The sequence below is a fragment of the Grammomys surdaster genome, unplaced genomic scaffold, assembly GCF_004785775.1.
Source record: "Grammomys surdaster isolate TR1022 unplaced genomic scaffold, NIH_TR_1.0 194, whole genome shotgun sequence".
Lineage (NCBI taxonomy): Eukaryota > Metazoa > Chordata > Mammalia > Rodentia > Muridae > Grammomys > Grammomys surdaster.
In genome coordinates this window covers 4799406-4804990 of record NW_021604639.1, presented here as the reverse complement: position 1 = coordinate 4804990, position 5585 = coordinate 4799406, and positions in this window count along the sequence as shown.

Below are 5585 nucleotides of genomic sequence, written 5' to 3'. Positions count from 1 at the left end.
TCCTCTCCTCTCCTCTCCTCTCCTCTCCTCTCCTCTCCTCTCCTCTCTTCTCCTCTCTTCTCTTCTCTTTTCTTTTTAATTACCTAAAAATGTTTATCGGGACTTTTTATTTTTTATTAATTGCTTAAATCCCAGACTCCCCTCCTCCTCAAGTCCCACATCTCATCCCCCCTCCCATTTGCCTCTAGGAGTGTGCTTCCTCCACCCAGCCACTCCTACCTCACCCCTCTAGCATCTCTCTATGCTGGGGCAATGAGCCTCCACAGGACCAAGGGCCTCCTGTCCCGTTGATGCTATATAAGGCAATCCTCTGCTACATATGTAGCTGGAGTCATGGGTACCTCCATGTGTACTCTTTGGTTGGTGGTTTAGTCCCTGGGAGCTCTGGGTGTCTGGTTGGTTGATATTGTTGTTCTTCCTATGGGGTTACAATCCCCTTCAGCTTCTTCAGTCCTTCCCCTAACTCTTCCATTGGGGTCCCCAGGCTCAGTCCGATGGTTGGCTGTGAGTAGCTACATCTGGTTTAGTCAGATGCTGACAGAGCCTCTCAGAGGACAGCCATACTAGGCTCCCATCTGGGAGCATTTTTCAGTATCAGCAATAGTTTTGGTGTTAGGTGTTTGCAGATGGGATAGATCTCAAGGAGCAGAGACTGAAGGAAAAGCCATCCAGAGTATATTTTCTCGTGTTCATTCTCTTTCTCATTCTCTCTCCTCCTTAGCCTCCCCAGCCTCCTAGTAATATCTCCCTTCCCATTTCAAGTAAGAAAAATTAATACGCATGGACAATTCTGGTTGATTGTAAAACAAAACACTAAAACTTAAATCCTTTCAGAAAACTCATGGGCATCTGAGATTATATCTCTGTAGCATCAGTGACCCAGTTTGTTTGGTTTTTTTTTGGAAATTCCCAGGATCATACATGAATAAGAATTGTCTAGTAAAACTTACAGTTTTCATTCAAGTTTTTTTTCCAGTTTGTTTTTTTTTTTTAGGCACTTCATAGCTTTTAAATTAAGCCATATTTGTAAAGGAAACTATTCTTTTATTATGTCACCTCGTAGGCTCTTGTATTTAATCGTATCATCTTATTTTATGAGACATATAATCTTACTTATACATTTTTTCCATTTTTTGCATTCCAATGCTTATACAAATTATATTTTTTTCGTGTTTTATTACATTAGCAACTTATATCTATCACAGCTCACAGAATGGGCAAGTTAAGCCACACTATAGTAGTAAACAAAGCCATAGTCAAAATTTAAATCTATCTACTCTTCTAACATCACAGTTTAATTTGTAGGCTTCCAAATGCAGACCATAGCAAAGGGAAAGAGATTCTCCCTCCCTGATATGGACAAGGAAGCCAAGTATTAGTTTCCCCTTTGCTATCAAACACCTCTGTGACATGATCTTAACAAATTGTTTAACCTTATGAACTCTTTTTAGTAATGGTTTCCAAAAGTTTTGAGAAAATATGAACTAAAACTGTTGAGATTTGGTCTATTGCTGTATACTATAATGCTAAATTCTGTTCTCGACCTACAAGTGAATTCTCACATTTACCAGCTTTTGTTGTACAAATCTTTTTCTTTCATTTAAAACTATTGGTTAAATAAAAATGGATACAGCCAATTACTAGAGGGATTTGAGGAAGGTGGATTTTGAGTTACCTGCTTGGGGGTGGAGAGGAAGGGAGAGGAGAATGAGGAGGAGAGAATAGAAGGTGCCATGAGAGGTACCATGAACACATGGCCAGGAAAAACAGCAAGTATTTGGGATACACCACTGGGGAGGTTGCCAGGCCAGCAGTTAGAAAAGTAGATTAGGGGTGAGCCCCCAGTAATTGTCAAAGCCAAATAAAATAACCATAGTCTGAGTCTCATTTTAAACTTTTTAAACTAGTTGGGGATAAGTTTAAATTGGTTCTACTATAAAATCACGCTAATTAAAATGGTATAACCACAACAATGAAATAACTGATGGATAGTTTTGAAAACCAAATTTTCATTACTAAAATTTTCATTACTGAAATGGGCTCAACACCAAAGCAAGCTGTCCAATAGGCATCCCATATAGCACAGGATTAGAATAGACTTTGTTTCTTCATTCATAAAAAGTGTGTTCAGCTATACATAGTGAAGCTGGTTATGCTGAACCCCCCCCCAGGGATCCCCTTGTCAGAAAAACTGACTGTCAAAGTGTCAGTGGGTATCACTGGTATTTACTCAAACCTTTCCTGACTCTCTGTTTTCCCATTGAATTCTATAGGGTCATAAGGAGCCTGTGATGGTTCACTCTGTCCTGGTTGATATAGGATAAGAGGCTAATAAGAAAGCTACATCGGCAGCTGATGAGCTGACTCTGTTTAGGAACACTGGCTGGGAATGAAAAGATGCCTGCCACATCTTGTTCTTGGAAAAACTGCCAGATGTACACCTAAGGAGAGCTTTTGCTAAGACCATTAATCTGAATCCATTCTGTCGATCACAGAGAAAATTGTTTTCAGGAACTAAAAAAATGAGAATTGATGAAAATCTTAATGATTTCTGTACGTGTGGAAGCTTTGTAAGTACCCAGGGTGACCAGGATAGTGTTCCTGATTGTGTCTGAATGGGTAGGATAAAATATTTCTGAGAGGATGACTATCATGTTTTGAGTTTAAATGATCCTCCAAAGGCTTGAAAACGTGGTCCACAGCTGGTCCTGTAATTTTGCGAGTCTGCAGGACCTTTTGGACATGGATCCAGCTGGCAGATATAGAGTCATAGCAGTCAGGGTTGATTTCTCTACTTCCCAACCAGCTGAAATATAAACAAACCATATGACAGCTTCCACCACTATGCATCTATTGCCACCGTGCCTTCCTACCCGGATAGACTGGATCCCTCAAACCACTAGCCATTATCTTTTCCCCATTATCTGCTTCATGTCAAGTACTCAATCATAGGGATGAAAAAAATATCTCACAGGATCACATTTCATGCGTTTGCCTCAGGCAGCCTGGAAAAAAAATCAGAGAATCACACTGTGTTTGAGGCTCCCTGATTATTTCCTAGGTGAATAAATAATGCTGACACAGTTGAATTCCTTTTGTCTTTGCTTTTTAGACAGAGTCTCAGCCATCACAGGCTGACCTTGAACTCGATTGTGTAGTGTAAGGGTATGTTTATCTTCCAGCCTAGGGCTTCCACCTTGGAGCTGAAATTGCAGACATGTACCACCGTAGTGATTTTACCATCTTCTCCTGGACGATCTTCCAGTGATGTCCTGCTCTGTCAGTCAATAGTGACTGGAAAGGTATGACTTGCACAAGTAGCTCACCTGTAATTTTACTTTTCTTCCACTACTGATGTCTTTCAAAGCCCACTGGCTAACAGAAGCCTCATTTCATCAACTCCAATGTCTTTTTCCCTAGTATTTCTACCACCTCCCAGGAGCTGTCAGTCAGTAAAACGCATAGACCTCCACAAGTCTATGACTTTATTTCCTTTGTCTCTTAACTTTACTGTTATTTTGTGTCTACCACAATGCACACATTATAAATAGAACATCTGAATCTAACCCTAAAATTTGTCTTGAATAATGACTTATTCTCCAGTGAACCTTCTTCTGTAGTGTTTCACGGCACAGGGATACACGTTCTTTGATATGTTAGAGGGCTGACCAGATCTACTTGACTCAGACTCTTTAGGACATAAAGTCTAATTTCTGAGAAGGTTTGAAAGCAATTTCTACAGTGCACCAAGATTTATCCCTTACCCAAATAAAAGTGACACAGAAAGACAAACACAAAAGCCAGGTTCTGTAGATCTGATGATGTGATAAAATGTAATAGAACAGATGATCACTGATAGCTCTGATGGTCTGTGGCACATAACACATGTTTAATTTGTGTCTATGTGTTTAATGAACTACTTGCTTATGGTCTACTTCTCTTTCCTATTAAGATACTAAGTGAGTTGTAATTATTATGGAAAAGTTCACTTCCCCGAGCAAGGAAGAATTCTTTAAAGTGAAATATGTATGAAAATTTAAAGAGTGGAAAGAGAGTTAGTTCTGTCACTGAATTTCCCAGAAGATGGGAAGGGGGCAAAGTGCCTGGTGAACCCAACTCTCCACAGTCACAAATACTGCTATGTGTGTCTGACTGTGAAATGTCTGGGTTTGTCCTACACACAATTAAACTGAATTAAAAGCTTGGGATTCTGGTTCCCTGATATACATGAAGTGGGAAAAGATAGGAGAAGAACAAGGAAGTTAGTTAAATAGTTTAATTAGAGCCGTTTTACAATTCTAAAATTAACAAGCAGACTTGTAATAAAAGATCTTCAATGTTCGCAGAATGACCTCGCTTCCATTCTGAACCTGTCTTTTTTTATTTGTAAAGATTAGAATTACATTTAAAAGGACTCAAAATGAAAAAAAGAAAAAAAAAAGAGTAAAACATAAAATGAATCGATGTACATGGTCACCCATGTCTTATGAAGCAACCAATGAAATCTCTGAATGGATATTGCTTCAGCTTGGATATCAAAAGATGGCCTGTCAAGGCGTCCTTAACCAATGACTGATCACAGGTGGCCAAAAGAAAGAGAAAAACCCAAGACCACTGTCACATTGGCGATGGTTCCAACTGTCGGTGGATGATGCTGACTCCAGAAATATGATTAAGCCCACAGTTTTGTTACTATGGATGTAATTATCACGAAAGTTCTCCTGTGTTGATCAACTTGTTTCTGAAGGCTTTCTTTGTTCATTGAAACTTGCATAATAAACATGCAATGAATTATTTCTTTTGAAAGTTGTATTTTTTGCAGTCTTTTTTGTTTTTCATACAAAGATTTCATAAGTTGCCACGTTGCATCAGAGTGTTTACCAAAGTGGGGAGGGTAAATGTGACGTAGCTGGATGATGAGAGCCTCCTTCTGTCCTGAGACACACCACCCTTCTTCTGAAAATAGCGCAGACAGCTTTTCTTACCCTCCTCCACCAAATAAAAGAATAAAGGAAAGAAAAGAAACCAAAATCACAAAACCATTTTATCTAAGAAAAGAAGGTTGATGTAAAGAAAATAAAGGTGTTGTCATGCACAGTATCTTCTGCATAGCTCAACCCACTTAGAGTAAGGCACTATTTCCCTTTGCAACTGGTGTCCATGGTAACCTGTTAAGTGCTACAGTGCTCTATGACCCTCAGACACTTCCTTCTGGGATGGCAAAATAAAGAGCCTGGGTGAGTGTGGCTGCCATGCTTGGCTGCACAGGTCTGGCAGCTTGTGGAGACTCCATGACCCTCAGGGGAAGCTGTCCATGGGTGGTATGGTAGAGTATCCATGATGAACTTCTTTCCAGAGTTCCTGTTTAAGTCTCAATGCTTATGTGGATAGTTCTTCGGTCTTTGCTTCTCAATGAAGATGCGTGAGGTGGGGCAAGAACAGTCAGGTCCTCTGAGACTGAGCATCAGTGCATCAGCATAGGATTCTGGTTAGTGGAAAATATGAGCCGGTGTTTCCATGTGAACAGAGGAGGGGGGGAAGAGAGAGGAGAGGAGAGGAGAGGAGAGGAGAGGAGAGGAGAGGAG